The sequence below is a fragment of the Ranitomeya imitator genome, chromosome 10, assembly GCF_032444005.1.
Source record: "Ranitomeya imitator isolate aRanImi1 chromosome 10, aRanImi1.pri, whole genome shotgun sequence".
Classification (NCBI taxonomy): Eukaryota; Metazoa; Chordata; class Amphibia; order Anura; family Dendrobatidae; genus Ranitomeya; species Ranitomeya imitator.
The window spans coordinates 10052361-10065819 of NC_091291.1; positions in this window are offsets into that span (position 1 = coordinate 10052361).

The window sequence follows — 13459 nt, forward strand, 5'->3', positions numbered from 1 at the left end:
AAGCGAAGTCTCCCTAAGCTAGAAGATCGTTGGGTACAGCCGGGACCAGCTGCTTCGAAAGCATCACCAAACCGCGCGCCGTATTTTTGCCTGTAGGACATTATTGCAAGAGAGCTTGGCTGAGTAGATTACACAAGAAGGAAAACACACAGCAAGTCAGCAGGATCTAGGAGCAACATGGCAGATGTGACAACCTACATGGTGAGCTGCAGCATGTGCTACATGTTCACAGATCGACCAGAAGAAGAATCCAATTTCACTTGTCAGAAGTGTAGACTAGTGGCCCTTTTAGAAGAAAAGGTGCGGGGTCTGGAAGAAAGAATAGCAACTTTGAAACTCATCAAAGAGAATGAAGACTTTCTAGACAGAACAGAAGCATCTCTACTGGTCACAGAAGGTGCAAAAAGTGTCAGAGAACCTCCAAAAGCAGATGAGTGGAAGCATGTGACCAAAAGAAGCAAGAAGACCATGGAGAAATCACCAACCACACAACTGAAGAACCGATATCAAATCTTTGTAGAGGATGAAGATGGCACACCTAAGAATGAAGCAATACCAGCAAGCAAAAAAGAAAAGGGCACACAGCAACAAGTGACAGCAAAAAGTACAGCCAAGAAGCAACGAAGAGTGGTGGTGGTGGGAGACTCACTACTGAGAGGCACCGAAGCAGCCATCTGCAGACCGGACATAACTGCAAGAGAAGTATGCTGCCTTCCAGGTGCGATGATCAAGGATGTGACCGATAGGATACCAAAGCTCTTCAGCTCCAAGGACGTCCACCCATTTCTTCTGATACATGTTGGCACCAATGACACGGCAAGGAAGGACCTACCGACAATCTGCAAGGACTTTGAAGAGTTGGGGAAGAAAGTAAAGGAACTGGATGCACAGGTAGTTTTTTCTTCTATCCTTCCAGTAGACGGGCATGGCACCAGGAGATGGAACAGGATCCTTGATGCAAACAACTGGCTAAGACGATGGTGCAGACAACAAGGATTTGGATTCCTGGACCACGGTGTGAATTACTGGTATGATGGACTCCTCGCCAGAGACGGACTACACCTCAACAAACCTGGGAAACACACATTCGCCAGAAGACTCGCTACACTCATCAGGAGGGCGTTAAACTAGAAGAGGGGACGGGAAGAAAAACATTAGACTCGAACAAAGACGACCCAGGAAAACATACTCAGAAGGGAGGTAAGAACATTTCTAAAACAATTCACAGTGAGGAGATTGGAACAAAACAAAATCCTCTAAACTGCATGCTCGCAAACGCCAGAAGCCTGACAAACAAGATGGAAGAACTAGAAGCAGAAATATCTACAGGTAACTTTGACATAGTGGGAATAACCGAGACATGGTTAGATGAAAGCTATGACTGGGCAGTTAACTTACAGGGTTACAGTCTGTTTAGAAAGGATCGTAAAAATCGGAGAGGAGGAGGGGTTTGTCTCTATGTAAAGTCTTGTCTAAAGTCCACTTTAAGGGAGGATATTAGCGAAGGGAATGAGGATGTCGAGTCCATATGGGTTGAAATTCATGGAGGGAAAAATGGTAACAAAATTCTCATTGGGGTCTGTTACAAACCCCCAAATATAACAGAAAGCATGGAAAGTCTACTTCTAAAGCAGATAGATGAAGCTGCAACCCATAATGAGGTCCTGGTTATGGGGGACTTTAACTACCCGGATATTAACTGGGAAACAGAAACCTGTGAAACCCATAAAGGCAACAGGTTTCTGCTAATAACCAAGAAAAATTATCTTTCACAATTGGTGCAGAATCCAACCAGAGGAGCAGCACTTTTAGACCTAATACTATCTAATAGACCTGACAGAATAACAAATCTGCAGGTGGTCGGGCATTTAGGAAATAGCGACCACAATATTGTGCAGTTTCACCTGTCTTTCACTAGGGGGACTTGTCAGGGAGTCACAAAAACACTGAACTTTAGGAAGGCAAAGTTTGAACAGCTTAGAGATGCCCTTAATCTGGTAGACTGGGACAATATCCTCAGAAATAAGAATACAGATAATAAATGGGAAATGTTTAAGAACATCCTAAATAGGCAGTGTAAGCGGTTTATACCTTGTGGGAATAAAAGGACTAGAAATAGGAAAAACCCAATGTGGCTAAACAAAGAAGTAAGACAGGCAATTAACAGTAAAAAGAAAGCATTTGCACTACTAAAGCAGGATGGCACCATTGAAGCTCTAAAAAACTATAGGGAGAAAAATACTTTATCTAAAAAACTAATTAAAGCTGCCAAAAAGGAAACAGAGAAGCACATTGCTAAGGAGAGTAAAACTAATCCCAAACTGTTCTTCAACTATATCAATATTAAAAGAATAAAAACTGAAAATGTAGGCCCCTTAAAAAATAGTGAGGAAAGAATGGTTGTAGATGACGAGGAAAAAGCTAACATATTAAACACCTTCTTCTCCACGGTATTCACGGTGGAAAATGAAATGCTAGGTGAAATCCCAAGAAACAATGAAAACCCTATATTAAGGGTCACCAATCTAACCCAAGAAGAGGTGCGAAACCGGCTAAATAAGATTAAAATAGATAAATCTCCGGGTCCGGATGGCATACACCCACGAGTACTAAGAGAACTAAGTAATGTAATAGATAAACCATTATTTCTTATTTTTAGTGACTCTATAGCGACAGGGTCTGTTCCGCAGGACTGGCGCATAGCAAATGTGGTGCCAATATTCAAAAAGGGCTCTAAAAGTGAACCTGGAAATTATAGGCCAGTAAGTCTAACCTCTATTGTTGGTAAAATATTTGAAGGGTTTCTGAGGGATGTTATTCTGGATTATCTCAATGAGAATAACTGTTTAACTCCATATCAGCATGGGTTTATGAGAAATCGCTCCTGTCAAACCAATCTAATCAGTTTTTATGAAGAGGTAAGCTATAGGCTGGACCACGGTGAGTCATTGGACGTGGTATATCTCGATTTTTCAAAAGCGTTTGATACCGTGCCGCACAAGAGGTTGGTACACAAAATGAGAATGCTTGGTCTGGGGGAAAATGTGTGTAAATGGGTTAGTAACTGGCTTAGTGATAGAAAGCAGAGGGTGGTTATAAATGGTATAGTCTCTAACTGGGTCGCTGTGACCAGTGGGGTACCGCAGGGGTCGGTATTGGGCCCTGTTCTCTTCAACATATTCATTAATGATCTGGTAGAAGGTTTACACAGTAAAATATCGATATTTGCAGATGATACAAAACTATGTAAAGCAGTTAATACAAGAGAAGATAGTATTCTGCTACAGATGGATCTGGATAAGTTGGAAACTTGGGCTGAAAGGTGGCAGATGAGGTTTAACAATGATAAATGTAAGGTTATACACATGGGAAGAGGGAATCAATATCACCATTACACACTGAACGGGAAACCACTGGGTAAATCTGACAGGGAGAAGGACTTGGGGATCCTAGTTAATGATAAACTTACCTGGAGCAGCCAGTGCCAGGCAGCAGCTGCCAAGGCAAACAGGATCATGGGGTGCATTAAAAGAGGTCTGGATACACATGATGAGAGCATTATACTGCCTCTGTACAAATCCCTAGTTAGACCGCACATGGAGTACTGTGTCCAGTTTTGGGCACCGGTGCTCAGGAAGGATATAATGGAACTAGAGAGAGTACAAAGGAGGGCAACAAAATTAATAAAGGGGATGGGAGAACTACAATACCCAGATAGATTAGCGAAATTAGGATTATTTAGTCTAGAAAAAAGACGACTGAGGGGCAATCTAATAACCATGTATAAGTATATAAGGGGACAATACAAATATCTCGCTGAGGATCTGTTTATACCAAGGAAGGTGACGGGCACAAGGGGGCATTCTTTGCGTCTGGAGGAGAGAAGGTTTTTCCACCAACATAGAAGAGGATTCTTTACTGTTAGGGCAGTGAGAATCTGGAATTGCTTGCCTGAGGAGGTGGTGATGGCGAACTCAGTCGAGGGGTTCAAGAGAGGCCTGGATGTCTTCCTGGAGCAGAACAATATTGTATCATACAATTATTAGGTTCTGTAGAATGACGTAGATCTGGGTATTTATTATGATGGAATATAGGCTGAACTGGATGGACAAATGTCTTTTTTCGGCCTTACTAACTATGTTACTATGTTACTATGTTACTATGTGATGGTGTCTCCGCGGTGTTGGATGTTTTGGTCTCCCCGAGGCCAATCATCTGTGCCTTTATATGTATTAACCTTTGTTCTCTTCGACATATAGTAAACATAATTCTAATACTGCATCTGTGTAGAAAGCATGAATTTTTATTGCATCTGTCATACGCTTCATTCCTGTACCATATCTATCTAGTCACTTGGATCTGGTACTATTCTATGTAGTATGCTTGGTTTTACTACTGTATCTATGTAGTAAGCTGGTGTTGGTACTGTATTTGTGTAGTAAACATGGTATTTGTACTGCATATATCTAGCAAGCTTGATTTTGGTACTGTATTGTATAGTAAGCTTGGTTCTAATACTGTATGCAGTAAGCCTTGTTCTGGCACCGTATCTATGTAGTGGTCTTTGCTCTTGTACCTTGTATATGTAGTAAACTTTGTTCCATGTATGTAGTAAGCATGATCCTAGTATTGTATCTGTGATATAATATTTGTTATGGAAATATATCCATTTAGCAAGCTTGGTCCTGATACCATATGTATGTAGTAAGGCTTGAGTTTATTTCAGAAGCTATATAGTAAGCTTGGCTCTGGTACTATGCCTATGTACTAAGCTTGATTCTGTTATCGTATCTATGTATTAAGCTTGTTTTTTATGACCATATCTATATAGTAGGCTTTATTCAGTTACTCTATCTTTTGAATAAGCTCAGTTCTGGTATCATCTATATAGTAAACTTATTTCTGTTACTTTGTTACTTTATCTAGGTAGTATTCTTTGGTTCTGGTACAGCATCTATACAGTAAGCTTAGGTCTGGTACAGTTCAGTTACATTATCTATCTTTCTATTTACGCTTGATTCTTGCAATATCATATCCATGTAGTAAGCTTGATTCTGGCACCATATTTATGCGGTAAACATAGTTCTGGTTCTGTAGCTATGTAATATTGTTGTTTCTTATACCACATTTATGTAGTAACCTTAAATCTTGTACCATACATATGTGGTAAATTTGGTGTTGATATTGTTTCTATGCAGTAGGCTAGTTTGGGATACAGTACGTATGTGAAAAAAAGTCTTGTTTTGGTACCATTTCTATGTAGTACGTTTGGTTTTGTATAAGCATGGCTCTAGTGTGTGTGTGTGTGCGTGTGTGTGTGTGTACGCATGTATGCATAAATACAGGTGCTTCTCAGAAAATTAGAATATCATCAAAAAGTTAATTTATTTCAGTACTTCAATACGAAAAAAGTGAAACTCCTATATTATATAGAGTCATTACAGAGCGATCTATTTCAAATGTTTATATCTGTAAATGTTGATGATTGTGGCTTACAGTCAATGAAAACCCAAAAGTTATTATCTCAGTAAATTAGAATAATTCACAAAAAATACCTACAAAGGCTTCCTAAGCAATTACAAAGGTCCTTTAGTCTGTTTCAGTAGCTCCACAATCATGGGGAAGACTGCTGACCTGATAGATATCCAGAAGGCAGTCAATGACACACTCCACAAGGAGGGGAAGCCACAAAAAGTCATTGCTAAAGAAGACGGCTGTTCACACAGCACTGTATTAATGGAAAGTTGAGTGGAAGGAAAAAGTGTGGTAGAGAAAGGTGCACAAGCACCGGGATAACCGCAGCCTTGAAAGAATTGTTAAGAAAAAGCTTTTCAAAAATGTGGGGGAGATTCACTATCAAAGCAACCTGGGCTTCCATAAACCCTCAGCAGCGCCACAGGCTGATCGCCTCCAGGCCACGCCGCATTGATGCAGTAATTGATGCAGGAGCCCCGACCAAGTATTGAGTGCATTTACTGAACAGACATTTCAGAAGGTCAACATTTCGGATTTTACAATCATTTTTCAAGCTGGTGTGATAAAGTATTCTAATTTACTGAGATAATGACTTTTGGGTTGTCATTGGCTGTAAGCCATAATCATCAACATTAACAGAAATAAACACGTGAAATAGATCACCCTGTGTGTAATGACTCTATAGAATATACGAGATTCACTTTTTGTATTGAATCGTCCCTTCTCATCGTTCTGCTGCTTCTGGACTGCCTGACATTTCTGCCAGGGTTTGCTGGTAGTAGTAGTGACTGTGGCTGAAGAACGGCTCTGCCCACCGTGAGTGTATTGAGGCCGTTCATCTATGCCAAGTCTTGCAGATCGCCACCTAATTGTGATAAACCTCTCGGACCAATGCGTTTAATGTCAGGCGGCTGCCGGGCTCCAGGTGCAGAGCTGCAAATAATTCAATCCGGCTCCTAGTGGAAAGCGCATTTAATAGGCCGGTGAGTAATATTCCCCGCAGGGCTCAATATAGTACAAAATCCTGACACGTAAGTGTTGTGGGAGGTGGGGGGCAGAGACCAAAACCGAACAGGGAGGAATCTGAATATCATCCTTACTAAATCAGAAGAGGTTTCTGGTTAAATTACAGCATTCACCCTGAGCTGGGGCGGGCCGAGCTGGCGGGTCACCAGGAAGTGCCCAGCGGGACGGGGATGGTGCCGGAGACCAGTCCTATCACCCATCATTGTCAATGACGCATCTGGATTGACCCAGGCTCTGCTTTATATGGATCTTATACTCAGTGATGTCATCGCAGGAGGTGTGTCCTATATTCAGTGATGTCATCGCAGGAGGTGTGTCCTATATTCAGTGATGTCATCACAGGAGGTGTGTATTACACTCAGTGATGTCATTGCAGGAGGTGTGCCTAATATTAAGTGATGTCATCACAGGAGGTGTGTATTACACTCAGTGATGTCATCGCAGGAGGTGTATCTTATATTCAGGGATGTCATCGCAGGAGGTGTGTCTTATATTCAGTGATGTCATTGCAGGAGGTGTGTCTTACATTCAGTGATGTCATCGCAGGAGGTGTGTCTTACATTCAGTGATGTCATCGCAGGAGGTGTGTCTTATATTCAGTGATGTCATCGCAGGAGGTGTGTCCTATATTCAGTGATATCATCGCAGGAGGTGTGTCTTATATTCAGTGATGTCATTGCAGGAGGTGTGTCTTATATTCAGTGATGTCATCGCAGGAGGTGTGTCTTATATTAAGTGATGTCATCACAGGAGGTGTGTATTACACTCAGTGATGTCATCGCAGCAGGTGTGTCTTATATTCAGTGATGTCATTGCAGGAGGTGTGTCTTATATTCAGTGATGTCATCGCAGGAGGTGTGTCTTATATTAAGTGATGTCATCACAGGAGGTGTGTATTACACTCAGTGATGTCATCGCAGGAGGTGTGTCTTATATTCAGGGATGTCATCACAGGAGGTGTGTCTTATATTCAGGGATGTCATCGCAGGAGGTGTGTCTTATATTCAGTGATGTCATCGCAGGAGGGGTGTCCTATATTCAGTGATGTCATCGAAGGAGGTGTGTCTTATATTCAGGGATGTCATCGCAGGAGGTGTGTCTTATATTCAGTGATGTCATTGCAGGAGGTGTGTCTTATATTCAGGGATGTCATCGCAGGAGGTGTGTCTTATATTCAGGGATGTCATCGCAGGAGGTGTGTCTTATATTCAGTGATGTCATTGCAGGAGGTGTGTCTTATATTCAGGGATGTCATCGCAGGAGGTGTGTCTTATATTCAGGGATGTCATCGCAGGAGGTGTGTCTTATATTCAGTGATGTCATTGCAGGAGGTGTGTCTTATATTCAGGGATGTCATCGCAGGAGGTGTGTCTTATATTCAGGGATGTCATCGCAGGAGGTGTGTCTTATATTCAGTGATGTCATCGCAGGAGGTGTGTCTTATATTCAGTGATGTCATCGCAGGAGGTGTGTCTTTGGGTTGGCGGATTGCACTAAATAAAATAAATAATAAAGTGCAATCGCAACCCGGGGTCCACTGTGCAGAGATGATAAACTGCTGATAGAGAGCAATGACAGAACAGACAGCGAGCGATTGCCTGGACACACTGTGTTTACACCAGTGTGTCAAAAAAGGGGAGAGAAAGTCTATGCATGAACATAGCGCACTCCTGGATGAGAAAAAATATCAAAATACTTTATTAAGGACAGACAAAAAACACCAAAGATGATTAAAACCATTTAAAAACAATATAAAACGACACAATCACATCCCTGGAATAAATGGGGTCCATATATGAATCAGTATGAACCCTGACACAGATGAACCAACTCATGAACCATAAGGGTTACAGAATTATATATAAATGGGACCTTTCCTGCTAGGGCGACTCAGACAAAAGAAACAACCAACACAAGGTATGCAGTATACACAATATCAGGGACCGTAGGTGGGCGTCCCCAAGAACGGTGATAAAGTGCAGGCAAAATGTTGGGCCAAACATGAAAAATCATAACCAGGTGGAAACAGTGGGGGAAAAACGACTGGTGGAATGTAAAGGAGTGTATACAATATATATGCATGTGATGTGGGAGCCAAGAAGAAATAAATATGATGGTAGACAGCCCAAGGTATAATAGCCAATAGGTAGGGCTAAACCCCCACTGCTTCCACCTGCTTATGATTTTTCATGTTGGGCCCAACATTTTGCATGCACTCCGTTCTTGGGGACGCCCACCTACGGTCCCTGATATTGTGTATACTGCATACCTTGTATTGGTTTATTCTTTTGTCTCAGTCGCCCTACCAGGAAAGGTCCCATTTATATACAACTCTGTATATAGACCCCTATGGTTCATGAGTTTGTTCATCTGTGTCACGGTTCATACTGATTCATATATGGACTCTATTTATTCCAGGGATGTGATTGTGGTTTATTTTTAAATGTTTTCAATCATCTTGGGTGTTTTTTGTCTGTCCTTAATAAAGTATTTTGATAGTTTTTCTCATCCACAAGTGCGCCATGTTCATGCATTGACTTTCACTCCCCTTTTTAGATACATTTCCTTCCTGTGCATGTTGCAGCACCCACATTTATGCCATTTATGCCCATTTATGTAGTACACCCTATTTCCTAATTGCAACGCCACACAGTGTGAATGGAACACTAAGCACTAAACTCCGTTACTCCACAGAGAGGTACTGAACCAATGTATACAAAGTGCTATGTCCTATTAAACATCACAGGGAAAACACGAGGAAAAGCTGGTTCTGCAGCTGAGCTGTGTCACTCGCGCACATAAATGAAAGAGATGCTGTGCAACTGAGCTGTGTCACTCGCACACAAATAAAAGAGATGCTCTGCAACTGAGCTGTGTCACTCGCACACAGAAACGAAAGATGTTCTGCAACTGAGCTGTCACTCGCACACAGAAATGAAAGATGTTCTGCAACTGAGCTGTGTCACTCGCACACAAATGAAAGAGATGCTCTGCAACTGAGCTGTGTCACTCGCACACAAATAAAAGAGATGCTCTGCAACTGAGCTGTGTCACTCGCACACAGAAACGAAAGATGTTCTGCAACTGAGCTGTGTCACTCGCGCACAGAAATAAAAGAGATGCTCTGCAACTGAGCAGTGTCACTCGCACACAGAAACGAAAGATGTTCTGCAACTGAGCTGTGTCACTCACGCACAGAAATGAAAGAGATGCTCTGCAACTGAACTGTGTCACTCGCACACAGAAATGAAACAGATGCTCTGCAACTGAGCTGTGTCACTCGCGCACAGAAATAAAAGAGATGCTCTGCAACTGAGCTGTGTCACTCGCACACAGAAACGAAAGATGTTCTGCAACTGAGCTGTGTCACTCGCACACAGAAATCAAAGATGCTCTGCAACTGAGCTGTGTCACTTGCGCACAGAAATAAAAGAGATGCTCTGCAACTGAGCTGTGTCACTCGTACACAGAAATGAAAGAGATGCTCTGCAACTGAGCTGTGTCACTCGCACACAGAAATGAAGGAGATGCTCTGCAACTGAGCTGTGTCACTCGCACACAGAAATGAAAGAGATGCTCTGCAACTGAGCGGTGTCACTCGCACACAGAAATGAAAGAGATGCTCTGCAACTGAGCAGTGTCACTCGCACACAGAAACGAAAGATGTTCTGCAACTGAGCTGTGTCACTCACGCACAGAAATGAAAGAGATGCTCTGCAACTGAGCTGTGTCGCTCGCACACAGAAATGAAAGAGATGCTCTGCAACTGAGCTGTGTCACTCGCGCACAGAAATAAAGGAGATGCTCTGCAACTGAGCTGTGTCACTCGCACACAGAAACGAAAGATGTTCTGCAACTGAGCTGTGTCACTCGCACACAGAAATAAAAGAGATGCTCTGCAACTGAGCTGTGTCACTCATGCACAGAAATAAAAGAGATGCTCTGCAACTGAGCTGTGTCACTCGCACACAGAAACGAAAGATGTTCTGCAACTGAGCTGTGTCACTCGTACACAGAAACAAAAGAGATGCTCTGCAACTGATCTGTGTCACTCGCACACAAATAAAAGAGATGCTCTGCAACTGAGCTGTGTCACTCGCACACAGAAATGAAGAAGATGCTCTGCAGCTTAGCTGTGTCACTCGCTCACAGAAACAAAGGAGATGCTCTGCAACTGAGCTGTGTCACTCGCACACAGAAATGGAACAGATGCTCTGCAACTGAGCTGTGTCATTCGCACACAGAAATGAAGGAGATGCTCTGCAACTGAGCTGTGTCACTCGCACACAGAAATGAAGGAGATGCTCTGCAACTGAGGTGTCACTCGTACACAGAAATGAAAGATATGCTCTGCAGCTGAGCTGTGTCACTCGCACACATAAATGAAGGAGATGCTCTGCAACTGAGCTGTGTCACTCGCACACAGAAATGAAGGAGATGCTCTGCAACTGAGCTGTGTCACTCGCACACAGAAATGAAGGAGATGCTCTGCAACTGAGCTGTGTCACTCGCACACAGAAATGAAGGAGATGCTCTGCAACTGAGCTGTGTCACTCGCACACAGAAATGAAGGAGATGCTCTGCAACTGAGCTGTGTCACTCGCACACAGAAATGAAGGAGATGCTCTGCAACTGAGCTGTGTCACTCGCACACAGAAATGAAGGAGATGCTCTGCAACTGAGCTGTCACTCGCACACAGAAATGAAGGAGATGCTCTGCAACTGAGCTGTGTCACTCGCACACAGAAATGAAGGAGATGCTCTGCAACTGAGCTGTGTCACTCGCACACAGAAATGAAGGAGATGCTCTGCAACTGAGCTGTGTCACTCGCACACAGAAATGAAGGAGATGCTCTGCAACTGAGCTGTGTCACTTGTACACAGAAATGAAGGACACGCTCTGCAATTGAGCTGTGTCTCTCGTACACAGAAATGAAAGAGATGCTCTGCAACTGAGCTGTATCACTCGCACACAGAAACGGAACAGATGCTGAGCATAATACCCTGACTAGGGTTGAACTTGCTCTGAGACTCTACTGTGCTAACTGCACACATGTAGGTAACAGATACTAAGTCAACGGCTAATTGCCCCCACTGACACTAGATGCCTGCCTACGTGTACATTCCCAAAGCTAGACTAACATATAACACATGCAGACAGAGTGGTAGAGTCTCCACTCATATAGCCACACATAAATGATACTAGCGTGCCTGCGGGTGCCATTGGGGGGTCTTTTATACAACAGGCTCCACCCCAAACACTCACGCCCAGCTGGCCAAGACATCGTCAAAGGGCCAATCCAGAGCTGCCACATCACCAGAGCAGCTGACTTCCGTCCACCAATAGGAAGACGCCACATCATGAGCATGCTCAGTAAGGTGATTTCTGGACTTAGACTCCAGAGTGTCAGGTTGCCGCTGCTTATGGCTGGTTCCTATCGACTTGGCTGGAGAGCCAGCAGTAATCAAGCAAACACCACAAGCCTGTGCAAGACACTGGGACTGACATCTATGTTTGGCAGCACCCGCAGAGGCCGGGCCTGAATGGGAGACCACAGAGGCAGATAAGGCTTGGAATCTACCTCCTGCAGCGGGAGAATCCCAATGACTAACAGTATGTATTCCACTCAGTGATGTCATCGCAGGAGGTGTGTCTTATATTCAGTGATGTCATCGCAGGAGGTGTGTCCTATATTCAGTGATGTCATCGCAGGAGGTGTGTCCTCTATTCAGTGATGTCATCGCAGGAGGTGTGTCCTCTATTCAGTGATGTCATCGCAGGAGGTGTGTCCTATATTCAGTGATGTCATCGCAGGTGTGTCCTATATTCAGTGATGTCACCGCAGGAGGTGTGTCCTATATTCAGTGATGTCATCACAGGAGGTGTGTCCTATATTCAGTGATGTCATCGAAGGAGGTGTGTCCTATATTCAGTGATGTCATCGCAGGAGGTGTGTCCTATATTCAGTGATGTCATCGCAGGAGGAGTGTCTTACTTTCAGTAATGTCATCGCAGGAGGTGTGGCTTACATTCAATGATACAGTAGAGTAAATGTTCAGCACAGCCCAGCGTGGAGGTGCGTGAAAGTAGGTGCCCAGACCTTAAACCTAGTATAGAGTATACTCAGCACACTCCAAAATGTCTGATGCAAAAAGGGGTGTTTAATACATACAGTGTTCACATTCACAAACGTTTCAGTCTGCAAAGACCTTAATCAGTGTGCTCTATTGTTTAAAGGCAAAGGGCGCATATTGTACACCCGTATTTTATTTAGAATATTGCATCAGGTATATTGTATCAGGCACTAATGGTTTTCGGCTTTGCCCGCAGTTGGGCAAAGCATACTGCGCGTGCGCAAGGCAAGATTGCTTTGCGCACGCGTTAACTAGGGAGGAAAGCGAATCAACGGCAAGTCAATTTCGCGGCCAGCGGGAAAAGAAGGGGTTAATAAAAGACCCGAAAACACCACCCATATGACCCAAAAAAAGGACCCGCCAAATTCAGGTTACAGGTTCCCTTTAACCTTCACTACTTTGCCCATTGGAACGAGGGTAAGGCTCCTGTCTTCTAGACTGGGGCTGGCGTTTCTGCTCCTGTCTTTCATACTGGGGCTGGCGTTTCTGCTCCCGTCTTTCATACTGGGGCTGGCGTTTCTGCTCCCGTCTTTCAGACTGGGGCTGGCGTTTCTGCTCCCGTCTTTCATACTGGGGCTGGCGTTTCTGCTCCCGTCTTTCATACTGGGGCTGGCGTTTCTGCTCCCGTCTTTCATACTGGGGCTGGCGTTTCTGCTCCCGTCTTTCATACTGGGGCTGGCGTTTCTGCTCCCGTCTTTCATACTGGGGCTGGCGTTTCTGCTCCCGTCTTTTAGACTGGGGCTGGCGTTTCTGCTCCCGTCTTCTAGACTGGGGCTGGCGTTTCTGCTCCCGTCTTTTAGACTGGGGCTGGCGTTTCTGCTCC